This window comes from Hylaeus anthracinus, unplaced genomic scaffold, assembly GCF_026225885.1.
Source record: "Hylaeus anthracinus isolate JK02 unplaced genomic scaffold, UHH_iyHylAnth1.0_haploid 12001, whole genome shotgun sequence".
Taxonomy (NCBI): Eukaryota; Metazoa; Arthropoda; class Insecta; order Hymenoptera; family Colletidae; genus Hylaeus; species Hylaeus anthracinus.
Window position 1 is genome coordinate 15,772,220 of NW_026534348.1, and position 15,121 is coordinate 15,787,340.

The 15,121-nt window shown below is 46.0% G+C and overlaps 1 protein-coding gene across 2 annotated transcripts in view; it reads left to right on the forward strand.

Annotated features, from left to right (window-relative positions):
* Positions 1 to 15,121, forward strand: part of LOC128890556 (latrophilin Cirl-like) — a 446,697-nt gene that overhangs the window by 119,826 nt on the left and 311,750 nt on the right. The gene's annotated exons all lie outside the window — the stretch shown is intronic.

Genomic DNA, 15,121 nt, shown 5'->3' on the forward strand with positions numbered 1-15,121 from the left:
CTAATTACGAAGGAACGGTTCTTGAATTGTAGGAAGAACGGGTTAACCTGCTCGGAGTGGGTTACTAGTAGAGGAAGACATTCTAGACATCCAGACAAGTCAAAAATATGTGATCTCACAGGCAATATTCAAATCAAATGAAACTAGATTGTTTAAAATGTACGAGTATATAATGAATGTAGGATTGATTAATTTTAGAGTCTTGTTAGAAACGGTATTTGTACTTTCTTTTTAAACTTCAACAATTATTTGGCATAATAAATGTACAATGAACAGACATAAGTTAAAGACGGAATAAATATATACAAAATATGAACACACGCACATACGAGTAAATGTAAGCACTTGCATGACCTTCTTTTCACGCATGGACAGTAAAGTAGAAAACAGACAATATTAAAATAAAATTTATTACCGTTTAGAAACATGGTAATAACTATGGTTTTTACTGTATTATTATAACGCGCATACAACCGGGTTAACCGGGTTACTCGGATTACAGATGTCTTGTGTTACCTGGTTAGATGGGTTATTCTATAATACGAAGTACCGGAACCCGGTACGGGTTAGGGTTCGAATCCCTGATTCTTACCTTCTTGCTCAAATTTTTTTCGTCCACAAGCCCAATGCCATCCTTTCCGTATTTATGCAAGCCTTGAAATGAATCCAGGAAGTCTATACGTAAGCCACGAGCCAAGAATAGCCTTTGTTGTCGCTAGGAAAAGATTCCACGCGATAGAATAAAAACACTTCCTCTTCCTGGTCAGACAGAAGATTAGAACTAGCAAATTGCATTCTTGCACGTCATAACGCTACGGTTAATTTCACCTAACACCCAACTAACAGCAGATAGTGGCAACGCGTGTGTGCCCTACTTGCATCGAAACTTGTTCATCCCCAGCAAGTTTGAGACGGTTGTTACAAAGTTTTTTAAAGGTCACTGCTGCGCGGAGATATACGGTTCTACGTATACAGCGTGGCCTTATATACAATCCTGGAAGCTATACGGCAACCCTACGGGGGCGAACATAAAACCTGTTTCAAGTAGAAGGCCAAAATTACACGTCCCGTAGCTCAAGTTTAGTTCGAGATCGCGCAGGCTCTTGGGAATAAAACAGTATACTTACTACCGTCTCTCCGTGGAGCTACTAAGATGAGTAGCGATCCTCGCTCGGAACCGTTCTCGCCAGCCCCGGACTGTTTCAACAGCGTTAACCCGCTTTACGCGCTTGAGTCGGGGCCGAATTAGAACGATTCCGGTCGAAATTAGAACGGCGGAGCTTCGATTCGCGGAGAAGAGCAATCAGCTTGAAACAGTGTCTTTCGGCCCCTATCGATCCGACCGTACGCTGCGATTGCAAGCATTCCTCTGCGGTAGAGACGGACAATGTTCTTCTTCGAGTGAACGTTTCAAATAACAAATTATTTGTTAAAGGAAAAACAAACGCATGACTACGCGCATCCGAACACGGTTAAAACAATCGTCCGACTCGAGAGTCACACACAGAACGAAACATCGGTTAATAAAACATTTTCGTTCGGCAAAACACCCTAAATACTCTATTTCCAACACAAATAAAATTGGGAAAAGCATCTACTTCTTTGAACTACTTATGGTGTCGCGGTATGGCGTATCATACGTTCACCGTAATTTTATGGCTCTTTACTGTAACCAGGGAAGTGAAACGACGAGGGTGACAGTTGCGATTAACAAGCCCGTGAAATTCAAAGCATCAGCACGCTAATAACGAGGGTAATAACAACACCGGTAACAATAGCAATAGCCAGGCGTTTTTATTGCCGCGGACGAAGAAAGCTGAGGGTACGATCCCAACCACTTTACAGCCTAGCCTAAAGGGCCACGAAGAACGAGGAAGGTCACTGGGGAAGGGAGCATAATAATAATGGTAGCCAGATCCCAGGAGTGAGATACCACGGCGCGTAATTCAAAAAGATACGATACGCAGGAACGAAAAAGGAGCAGAAATCGCGGGATTGCGTCACTCCGAACCTTTGCATACCCTTCGTTCTTGCCTCCCTCCGTCTCTCTGCCTACCATTACGCGTTACCCTAGTTTCCCGGGTTATTTTCCTTGGTCAGACGGAACTTTACGAGCAACGCGTCAATAAATTCCTTTCGAGTAGTTCCCTAAGTCGGCGATAAATTGCTAATTTTCTCGCCGTCCTCTTAACGTCTATAAACTTTTGAATACCATTCGCACTTCGACTGGTTATTAATTATTCACGCTAATGGCTGCTGTTGGATGATACATTATAATTTACGGGCTGGTATTGACTTGGTATCATTCCGATCGATACAATTATTGCTTCTTCGTCGAATTGGACGGCACACGGTGCGATCAAAATCTCTTAAACGTGCCCAACGTGTTTAACTATATTCGTAAAGATGGATAGACAAGTATCAAGTTTGACACTATTAACACACGGGAAGCGATCTTGATCAGCCAAGTGGGTTCAGCTTAACGTACACCATCGACTTATATGTAAACTGAATGCATCGAAGGACCTCGAAGATCCCGAATTCGATCTCTGTAGTGATATATTTCTTCTTTTTTTTTTTTTTTTGAATCATTCGTCCCCCACCCTCCTAGAGTCGTCTCTTTCATTCCCAGCGCTATTATCTCGTTAGTACCGCGCTGTGTCACGGTTCAACAAAGTTTGAGGCCTGCACAGAGAGCCTCAGGACCGAGAGATCGACCCTTGGCACCGCGTTTACAGCCGTTTTTCTCTCTTCTACTCTTTTGACTTGCCTAGCGGGTGCCTCTATCGCCCATCTTTCTCACTCTTTCCCTCCTTCCTGGCCTTCTGGTTCCATGCAGCTAACGACAAGCGCGGGCTATACACGTTGCCGGAGCCTCGAGGACAGAATTTTCAGTGTGTTTCCCTTGGTTATTCAGGTCCGCGCTCTCGCCCCAGATTTTCCCCGCGAAGGTACACAAGCTCGGGCTGTTCGCGCGCTGTTCCAGATATTTCGCTGCGATACATACACACACGGGGACCACGCTTCTAATTGCCAGCCCAGTTACTCCGTACGTACGTGGATTCGTCAGATTTTTTTATTTGCCACGCGGGTCTCGGGCGCGCACTTGTTAGCCCGTCGTCTAATAAGCGAGAGAGCGTTGAACGTAGACGGGCGACAGAATAAAAATGTTATTCTTCCAGCCCAGCCAGAGACCCGTAATTATGCTGTAACGCGTTGCCAGAGCGTGGTCGGACACGGTTTCCTTCTCGCTGATCGAGCCATTGTTAATAACGAGAGTGTTTGCACGTCGACCGACCCATGCGCCGATCTCAAAGAAATCCAGAAAAATGATTAGACGCGTTATTAGTCGATGCGAGAGAGCCTTTCTTTGTCAAACGATTATCGAGTGACAAAAGATTGTAATGTACCCATCTAATCTATACCCGATATTTTACTCGCAAACATTGCGTTGTTCATTCTTGTAAACACTGTGTCATCCATACTGTGCAAACTCTGCGTCACCCTAGCTACCGTATCTACTTTGATACTTTCTAAACCTTGCATTGTGAAAAATGAAACGGAAAGTCCCTTACCATTTAGTAATTAGAAATCTTATTGCTTAGATATAGGCAATCAAAGATTACTAATGCAATACGTGATGCGCGCCATTAGTACAATCAGCTGATCGCGTAACTGCGCACGTGTCACTGAAACACGTGACCGTGCGTTTACGCGCGTAAAAGCTTTAACTGCTTACATCTCTGTAACGAAGCCTCCGATTACAATGGAAAAAGACTTTTCGATTCATATTGATAGTCTCTTCTAAAGTGTCGATGACTCATTCGTATTGTCCAAGTGCCTGCGAGCAACCACGCGAAAGAGTGTACGTACTATTTGTAAAATAACTTTGAAACGGTGTTGGAGGAGATTGAAGGGATATCAATATCGGTTCGATTGATCGAAAGAAATCGTGAAAACCGACATATCATATCAGAAGCGTGGAATTTCACGCTTAATCGAGCAATCGACCCAGACCTGCGTGTATCCCCGTGTCGCAGGATCTGAAAAATATCGACGAACGGAATGTAACGTGTTCCTCGACGAATTTCACCTTCAGCAACGGCGCAAAGATCGTACGACCGCGATAAGTATAACGGACAATTAGCCGTTTCTCGATATCGGGCGGGGGCGTAAGAGCAAATCTATGGAGCGTGGCCGATCGGTGCGTTCGATCTCGAGCGATCGGCGCGGTGGAGAGAGACGACGAGTCAGAGGGGGAGCAGGGAAAAGGCAGACAGAGACAGCGGACGGGGAGAAAGCGAAGAATGACGTGTTCGGTAATTAGCGTATTATGCATTCGGCCGCGTTTGATTTATCGGGAGCCTCGAAGGGGAACAGGATGTGCCCCCGGGGCGCACCCAGCTCCATCTCACGCAACTCTCTCCCTCTTCGTGCCGACGCTGGCCCTCTTTTTCTCTCCTCCTCCCTTTCCCTCTCGTTTCTTCTCGGTGCATCTCGCTTCTCTTCTCAACGGTGCAACAACGGCTCTCTTCTGCTCCGTCTGGACCGCCTATCCTTCTCACCAGTGATTCTTAACCACAACGCCACCGTCAAGACACTTGTACCCCCTTTAGCAACAGGTCTCCCGAATTTTTCCTTGACAATTTTTAACATTTTTACCGCAATTACAATTCAGCACTTCATGGAAACATCTAACAAACAAATCTTATCATTTTCAATAACAATACACTGACGCGTAAGTTGCTCCAAAATACCAATACACTGACTTGTTCCAAAATATATTAATATGTGAATTGCTCCAACACACAATGACACGTGACATGCTCCAAAATACAGTAACACGTGACTTCCTACAAAATACAATGACACGTGACTTGCTCTAAAATACCAATACACCGACCTGCTCGAAAATGAAACGTCACGTGACTTGCTCCAAAATACACATCATATAATCATAGGAATCCTTATCAATCGTTACATAGAAGTGTTTCCTTGCAAATTTTTAAATGTTTGGCCATTGAAAGCTTATCTCGCGACGAAATTGGTATCGCTGCTCCAAATCGTGCCACGGAGCTTTAAAGAGGTTAAGAACCACTGCTTCTCACCAACGCGCGCGCGGGATTCTCCCTTTCTCGTTCTCTGCTCGCTTCTTCTTTTCTCTGCCGGCCCTCGCGGCACTCCTCCGGACTTCTCCGTTCCTCTATTCAACCTGGCCTTTTTTCCTTCTCTCGTTCTTACTCCGGTACCTACTCGCCATTATCTCCTTTCATTGGCCTTCGCTGCCTCGCCGCAGCAATAGACGAAAAGGGTAGAGAGAGCCAGAGACAGGGAAAGAAAGAAGCCCTTGCCTTTTCCCTTTCGAGACTCCGGGATAAGGACGGCTCCTCCGTGTGCCGGTGGATATCCTCGGGCCTTCAGCGACGCGGAATTTTCAGTGTCGATCTCGATCGACTCTATCGGCGCCGATCTATCTGTGGGGGGGAACCCAGCGATCCAACCCCATCGCGATGTTCCTCGTGGCGATGCTTAACAGGTTCATGATGGCATGTGGGTCAGTTTATTATTTACTCCTGCCTTCTATACACTGGAACTATTATTTTCAATCGATAATCACGAGCGAATTAATCGATGCGTATAACTTTGTACTGGTTGAGATTGATACTACAGCCTTCAGGAGTCCTCTACGCATTGAGACGAAAAACGAGCGATAGACATCTCTGCGTTTCTTCTTTGAAAATCCTTGTGGCGTCAGAATCTCGTAACGGACTCGTCGGTCGTTTATTAAGACGCTGACATCTGCGGCACAATCTTTCAAGTCTGCGCGTTCCAACGAGGAAATCATGGGGCTTGTTTGACCGTGTCAACGTTTTCCGGTTCTGGAAAATCGTTCGACGCGTGGAACACCGATCGAGACGGTAAACAACGGTTTCACGGAGGTAACAGTGCGTGAACCCGAGCCGACTTGACCATAGGGTGAGTCCTTTCAAAGAGCAGACAGGGGGACGAATCGTCTACCTGAAATCGAGACCCTCCCGGTCAGTTAGGTCGGATGTACTGTTAAGGATCGGGTCCCCAAGTTCCACGAAGTACAGCACGCAATAGAGTCCAACGGGTCGAAAGTATTTCACTTGGCCAACGACTTTTCCCCCGTTCAAGCAAGACCTTTTGCTAAATAGCCGATTTAGCGAGAACACGCTCGAAACGTTAGTTACAGGCTTGTTGTACATGATTCGTCCCCTCTGGGATTAACCCTTCAAAAGAGAACGACTATGATCGTATTGCATTAATATAAAGCTCGCAATTTCTTGAGCAACTTAACAGGAGTGCTCCGGAAAGAAAGGTGGGGGATTGTCCTTTGTTTACGTTTAAATCTGGTAGCCTCTGATACTATCAATCTAGATTTTGTTACTTCTTAAATCAGAGGTTATCAAAACCATTGCTTCTGCTCTAAACAAAGACAGTATGTTTACTTACATTAAGAGTACTACCTCCTTCGTATATAAAGGGTTTTCCCGTCTATAAATGAATAAACAAAGAAGTTCGAAACTCGATAGAAACAGCGAGGCTTGCCAACGCCGATTGGATTCACCGACTCGTCACCGTGCGAGGGATTTGCTCGAACGAATTCTCCCCGAAAGTAAATCGCAGAAAGAACCCGGTTCCTCCGAGGAACTTGCTTAACAATGCTTACCTCGTAAACAAAGTCCCGCGGGTCTCGTCTCGAGTTGTTTCCGTTCCTCGTATTCATAGATTCCAGGTCGATACTTCTTTCAGCCAGTCATACTTCTTTCCTGCCTCGAAATGGATTTATCCATTTTTCCTTTATCGAGCTCGATCGCAAACTTCCGTCTAGAGCAACTCTCGGCGAAGTTAGCGAGTCATCGCGCATTCCTTTTGCCATGGGAGAACTAGCTCGTGTCGTTCCAGCAACGTTCTCCCTCGCCCTGGCTTTATTCGGGTGGAATTTCCAACTCCCGGGGAACGGGTTGGCATGATCAAGGAGTCCGTCGATCTCTTGTGCGTCCTTTTCACGGGACAAAGATCCAAAACTCGACGGGGAAGAGAAAGGGCCTTGTCGGGTCGAGGGTGTGGATGTATCGCGATGAACAACGCCGATAAAAATAGCGTGCGGAAATCGCGGGGGATCTTCACCCCTTCCGGGATAGACGGAGCCTCGAGGTCTGCTTTTATGTAAACGATCGACGGCGAACTGCGTCAGCGTTCCTACGCGTTGCACTTTTTTTTTTCCTCGACGAAGGTAAAGAGCGCGGAGAAAGTGCGTGCTGGATCTTTTAGCTCAATCTTGACGTAATATAGGGACTTCGTGTACAAAGGATATTTAGCAATGGTTTCCTTGAGTACGGGTTCACCTGGTGTTAGTTAGATGGCACCATGAGTCAATATATTAGCAAGATACAGAACAAGTGTACGTTTAGCGTTGGTGCTGTTTGAAATTTCACTCCTTGTATTCGAGAGGTGACTATCAGTCACATCTTAACGTAATGCAATAATTTGAGAGTTAGGTGCTTGATGGGATAAATGAACCTGCAATAATGTTTGTTTAGATCTCATTTCTTTACAACTAGAAGTTTCATAAATATAAAATAATCATCGATGAAGTAAAGGTGACCTGATTCTCAAATCTCAATTTCGTTTGCTATTGCAAACCGGGCTACATCTTCAAAGTCAATCTAAGCTTAGGATTCGTGGCAATAGAATGCTAAGAAAGCATCTCGAGTTGTTGGCCGATACCAGAAAAGAAGGTCTAGAGTGCAAAGGATTACATATGATCGCTCGGAGGTAGACAACCGTGATAGCGAAATTGACACGCACGTGTCGTGCGATTACATCGATAACAGAAGCCAGGGAAATCGATTTCTCCCTCGACGGCTCCCTTCGGCCGACGATAAACGCGCTATACGAGGCGATTTTACGAATTCTCGAGATGAGATCCATAAAGCCTAGTCCGGACCAGGGGGAGGGATACTCTTCAGCCAGCGAAATCCTTTGTTTCAATTTTCCTGAAGGGGATTCGTCGCGCGATAGCGTAACGACCTGGCTATGATAAAAAGCGACCCCCTATCCCCGGTGTTCTGGGTCTCAGCCACGCTCAGATGATTCCTGCACGGAGCACATGACGTAGAACGATAATGGGGGAGGACTAAGGTGGATGACTGCCGCTGTAGCAGGGGTGACACGCACGGCCAGAGTGATTATATCAATAATAGTTCCCCGGAGGATCGATCTGTGCCGTGCAACGGCAGCGTGCGCCTTCCCTTTCACCCTCCGCGCGTTAAGATACCGCGGCCCGATTTCGCGAGTCCTACAGTTTGCACCCCTGTAGTGCTTCTTGTATCTGATCGCTGGATGAGTTAATACAGTTCCTTTTTTATCGCGGCGTTAATAAATATATCGGTATCTGACCCGCGCGATCTTTTATCCTGTCGCCTGCAGAAATACGAGATCTGCTCGTTCTGGGGGGGGGGGGGGAGGAGGAGGTGAAGCAATTAACCCTTCGGAGATGGGTCATTTCTGACCCGAATTGTGAGTTCGGGTTGTGGATCGAAGCTTTGAAACTCTCCCTTTAGCGTCTGCTGTCAGATTTATCGTTATTGTGGGGCCGCCTTACGCCTTCACGATGTGACACGGGGTATCAGCGTTATATACACGTTTATGATGTCTCGAAACCGAGACGGGACGCTATGCGCCCTAAATCAAGCCGCGGGCTAATAAAGCCCTCGCGGATCCTGCCGCGTCGCGAATGGCGTTCCTCCGTCACGGTATTCAGCGAGCGACAGTAAAGCGCATTTACGACGACCTACCTCGTGGTTGGCGGCCCCTTGTGCTTTTCTATTCTCGAATCACGATTTTCCGCGACCTTTCTCCGACGGCCAGACCCGTGTGGCCCACTTCGGCGAAACCCAGCCAACGGACGGCGAACGCGTCGCGATATTTCCGGCGAAAGTCCGCGAAAAGGTCTCGCGGCCGCCTAGACTTTAATGCCGCGCTTGATTGCATGAATATTCGAAGATCCCCTTGACGAGATTTACGAGCAGATCGATACCCCTAGACGGGTCGAGACTCGTTTAGTTTCAAACGCTGGTGGCATGCGTGTTCGGTGCATTGGGAACGTTGGAGGCGGAATTGTAGGGGCAGAAGTTTAACCGGTTTGTTGGAGGGTCGTTGTGAGACGAAAGATTGCGATTTGCCTAATCTGTTGGCGATGATGCATATATATGGTGCTCGTTCTTGGAAACATTGTGTCATTTAAAAACGTAAAGTTTGCTGGAATGGAAGGATCGATCCCAAAATATTACCAAGATTCTGGGTGCATATTTTCATCAATTTTTCACTAGTGTAACTCATGGTCGATTAACCCTTCAGTCTAGAACATCGTGTGGAACACGTGATAAGGAATTCGAGTAGGACATGAAAAGCACGAGATATACACGTCGTATGATCGTGCACATGGAACTCTGTACCTAACTATGGCACACGTGGCCCCAACGTAAATCGTAGACCAAGAGGTTAAGTAATGCAGGGATTAAAATGTTTCTGCCAATTTTGAGCGCCGGTCGTGTACATCGCGACAGACTGAGATTTACGACAGATTACCCTGCAATAGCGTTTATCCAGTTCCGTGTTCGACTTAAACCTAACACCTTCCCGCGACATTCCCCATTTGCCGTTCGAATTATTAACCCCTGCAACGCGGCTCGGTTATACACGGGAATTATGCGCATCCTCGCGTCTGTAGGTACAGTTTCCAAACAGGGAAGAGGGCCATACGCGCGCGGCAATTACACGCGAGCAACGAGCCGTGCTGCTGCGGTCTGCGAGATTTAGAAGGCACTTCCGATCCGACATTGACGACCATCGTGGCGAGCGTCGAGTGTGTAAGGACGCGACCATTCGACGCCGTTTACCAGACCTTACGACGCGTAAACTACCGATGTTCTTGGACGCAGAAGCGTGGATCATCGGGGACGCAGTTTCCGAGAACGAAATTCTCGTCCTTCCACGTATTCTACTTTCAAATAAATTCACATTATCCTCATTTCTATTTTCAACACAATTCTGCTCATGTCACTAACAAAATTTTTAAAGCAATGTTCTGTCTATGATACTACAATTACAATTGCATAGTGGTTTCATTTATTTAATTTGAAAATCGAACGAAATCGCCCCTTTTGACTACGAACTTCGTCGGATGGGAAGCCCAAATATTATGCCAGAATTTTTTGACGAATTTCCCGACCACCATAGACGAAAAATAGAGCCGCGCTCGCGTTAAACGACAAATACCGTGTTTCGAATTTACGTTCGCCTCGTCGTAATGCTTGGATGCCCCTCTAAAGGGCGTTTCGTGCCCAGCGTTTGCCATTTCCTCGAGCGCGCCCTCGGTTTTTACAATGGACGCCGTTGAATCTGCGAGTGCGCTCCGGGGCTCGGTTTCGCGGCGCGCTATAAAATTATTCAACCAGTACACGCGTCACGGATTTTGAACGAAGCGGGTCGCCGTAAAAGAAACGCCCGGGAAAATGGCCAGATACGCGCTACGCTCTCTGAACTCTACTTTTTCCTCTGTTTCGGCCCGGAGTCGCGCATTTTTTAGGAACATCGTGTACACGAAATTGGAGCGAGCAACTTCCACTGTGCCTTTATTGAATGTTACCAGCGCAATTTCTTGGCTCGCCTTCAAAACTATGCAAAATTCAATGATACACTGGTGGCCATTGAAATTAGACTATTCTTTAACACGTTCCTTCCCAAACCGTTTTTTGAAGACTTTCCGTTTAAACCGCGTTCCGTATACGCCCCACGATTTACAATTGTATTGTTTTGTTTTTGGTGTCGCCTTACAATGATGAAAATTGTAATTATCAAGGATAGCGTTTACAGTTTATGATGTACAACACAACAAAGCAATAAATTCATTTTACTAGGTATTAATTTAACAAGTACAATACCTAATGGCTTGAATACATACGCCCCGCGCCGTACGGAACGTGTTAATAAAACAGTGTATAATGAACTCCAGAGGCTTGGTAAGATTGGCTGTTACGTCGTCAAGTTTTCTCGCGGATAAAATGCTATCCGAGCATCCATAAGCCCCCGCAAGAGCGTAAAATCCGCGTTTCGTGCGAAAATCGCGTGTAAGCGGTACGGACACGCAACTAAAATTCAAGCACTCTGTTAAAAGTCATGTCGTAAAGGAAGGGATTACCTTCGGTCTGTTTACGCCGCGTAGTCTGCTCTGAACGACTCCCAAATCCTCTTTTCTCGTTTTGGCCTTCATATCGCTGGAGGGATGCCCGTTTCAACGCTGATACAATGAGCACTCGACGAACGGACGTCAAAAACGGACTAATAAACAAATTGAAACGGCGATCTCGAGTAGACGAAGTGCGCCAAGGTTCGAGCACATGTGCCTTCGGTTGCCTCGACTTTGGCGTCCTCAGGGAAGGGTTACCTCGGTTCGCACGTGGCGTTCGAACGAACGATAGAAAGTCTCCTACAGGTTTTAATTTAGCTGACCACCCTAGTCGCCAGTTGGAGAGACACGCCATTCTCGCGTTACCTCTTGCCCGCGAAAGGGAAAGAAAAGAGAAGCGAACGAAAGAACCGTGAACGATGGACAGAAGGAGGACGGAAAGCGCAGGGTGGGGCCAGTGCGTTGTGTGTTCCGGTCAGTACCATCTTCTCCATCGTGGCCTCGGCGTGCCCCTTCGTAATTTATGTTTGCTTTATGACCAGGAGAATAAGGAAGCGTCTTATTAAAGACAGCCGCGTTGCTGCTCACGAGGAGAGCCCCGTCTCGAAGAGGAGACACGCCACGGAAACGGAGGAAGACGCCTGGTGCGTCGTGTCCGCGGATTTCTCTCTTTTCATCTCTCGTGCGAGCTTTACGCGTCGTTTCTCTCGTTGTTCTTGGTGGTTTTATGTTTGCAACGCAACCAGCGTTTTGTTCGCAGCGTGGCGGTGTAAAGGGGTCGTGAAAGCACGGTAAATTGCCTCCTACGACTCGCTGGGAGTCTCGCTGGTATCGGAGATTGTTCTCTTTTCTCCGAGCACATCGATTTTTTGGTGCTTAAAGAATCTCTTTAAATATTTTTTCACAGTTTGGTCAGTACAGGAATTCCATTGGTCCAAAGCACCGAATTAAATGCGATCCATGCCAAGTAGCGTGTCACGATGTTTGAATGGAGGAAGCATGTTCAGCGATGTAGTTTACGTCACTATTTCCGGATTTCCAGGCGTACTTTTACGTACCGCTTACCTCGAAGCGCATCTTACGCACGTTCTCCTTCGAAAAGAACGGTGCACCCGCGGAGAGATTACCTGAGATCTACCTGAGAATTCTCTGGATTGCACGTCAGTACGTGAAATCCCACGGGAAACCCATAGCTTTGTTTGCCGGACGTCGGCACGCTGGATAAGCGGATTTATAGCTTCGGTCGTTCCTGATCGTGCTACCTACTCCTTACATTTGTACCGCTATCACCTGCGCTTAATAAGGCGGAAACGCTTTCTCGTAATCGTCGTGTAACCACCTAGGAACATGCAGCTTTTCGCGCGACATTGGATCGTTGGATTGCTAGCTGAAAATTTTAGCGAAAATTTCGAGGGGAATGCTTTCATGAAAAAAACATGTTCGAAGACTGGTCTCGCGTGTTTTAAATATGGCGTGTTTTTTGAACTCGCATGTGGACGTTTTCATGTGGAACTTGATGCTCTAAAAGATTTCTTCTACAAAAATGTACGACTATCGTTTATTACTACAAATTTAAACTGTTTCCCTATATATTCTCTAACGAATAAGGAAGTAAACCAAGTTCTGTGCATTGCATACGTGACCCAGATACCACCGATAATTTCCTGCAAACGAAACATTGTTGCTGAATTCGTTTAAATTATAGATCTATGCATAAACAGAAAATAGATTTACTCTGCGCGCGTAAATGGAAGGTGCGCCATTCGCCTCGCGGCTCTGGAAACCGAGCGAGTGTAAATGATTTCTTCATAATCGATCAGGAATTCAAGCTGAACGGCGAGCTCATTTTTCCATTAATCAGTTTCCGCAATCGATGCTGCACGATCGTTTGCGAAATCGCGAAACCGCCAATTTAATTTTGCGTGGAATCAAATTCTGTGCACAGTTTCATTTATCGTGAGATCTAGCGAGAGGACTGTCTGGCTTCGAGCTAACAAAGCTGTCGATGGTCGGGTTTGCGTGGAAATGCGTACAGGGTGTTTCAATTTGAACGAAATTGGCTGCGATATCGAATAACTTTACAGACGAGGGTTGAGGGCTTCCAATTTATCGAAGTGCCCTGTTTTTTTAGGACTGCAACTACGTGCCTTTCTTTTGTTTGACTTTTCGGATGGGGAGAAACGAAAATAGCTTGTATCGGGTTGTTTCGTAGGTGCTCGTTCTTTAAATAGGTTAGTTAACTTGAAAAGTACTCCATTAATTGGCGAAATCAGTTTTGTATGGTTGCAACTCATAGATTAGAACCAAACCCACAACTCTTCGCGAAAGAGAAAGCATGGTTAGATGAAGAAAGATAATGACAACACCCAATGGTTGGAACATTCCTCTACAAGAGGAAGTCTTCAATTTTGTACTCTTCCTAGAGCCATAATTCTTCGCGAGAGAAAGTACACAATCCGATACGGAAAGATAATGGCTGGCTCCAATGCGTGAAACATTCCCCTACAAGAAGTCTTCGATCTTCAATTTTCGTTGTTTGTATTCTTGCTGAAGTAAGGTACATGCCTCGATAAAAGAAGATAATCGATACCTTGAACTGGCTGAAACGATTCTCCCTAAAGGGAAGATCCTTGATCTTTAATTTTCAGGATTTGTATTCTCCTTAAGTGAATTCCATATGAAGAAAACTACATGATGTGACGTACGAAGATAATGGCTACATCAAAAGCAGGTTCTTCTAGAAGAAGTCTTCGGTGTCCTATGTTCGTATTTTTCTTCGAGTCGTATAAAGAAAGATACATACAGGATCTGTAAAGATAATGGCTACTTTCAAGTAGAAGTTCCTCAACCTTCATTTCTTATTTGAAGCATTTCAGGATCGCTTAAAGTAGAGTGACCAATTCTTTCGAGCACCAATATTTTTGAGAATCAGTCGAAAGAACAATTTTCAACCGTAGCATAGAACCAGCTACGAAAGTGGTCGAAGCAGAAACGTTCTCGAGCGGGGGATTAGGTTTCCGTGAGAAAAGGAGAAACAGGCGAAAACTGCATTCTTGGTTCCCTCGTTGGATCGTATATTTCGCTAGTGTCTACATTTTCGAGGCGGGCTTATCCGAGCAGCGGTAATGGAAAGCATTAAAAAAGTCCTGGGCGATCGAAAAGGAAGCATAAAGATGAGTCCTTGGTCCGAGAGCGAGTGTTCGCGGTATATACGAGCCGTTTAGCCGAGAAATCGTCATTTAGATACTTGCTAAAAGCGATTCGCCATAAAAGTGAGACCACGCCGCCGTTCACGGCCCCTCGTTCGACCGATAGGAAGTCTAATGGGGATTCGTTGGTTGGCTCTCGCTGGGCCTCGGGAAAATAACTTTGCCGCGTTTATGTAAAACGCTCGTGTGCGTCGGTCATAATCCTCGTGCGACGACTCTGTCCACTCTCGCGGCGCTCTTGACGCTTAAATCAATGACGGAAGGATCCTCGATGCTCGAAGACCATCATCGAAACGCTCGTGAACACGACCGTATCTCTCGAAACGTCGAAAGCCTGTCACTGACGGTGTGCCTCGTAAATACGTGCACGTTTATGGCCCTAGATACTCGTGGCGCCAAATCTACCGGCCGATCAAGGTAGTTTTTCTTCGTCGTGGGTGACATTTCACTTCATTCGCTTCTAGTTCCTTTTTTTATCGTATATGCTCACAAGTTCCTTTTAACTTTATAATAATTTTCCTATTTTCAACCGTCTTCTGTCTCTGATGTATACTGTACACTAAAGTCTGATGAGGCTTGCAAAAAACATCCATCTACGAGATGTCTTCAATTTTCATTATTTGTATCCTTCGTAGATCTAGCACTGCTAACGTCTGATAAACCATGCAAAGAGCAATTTCACACAAAGTTGAGA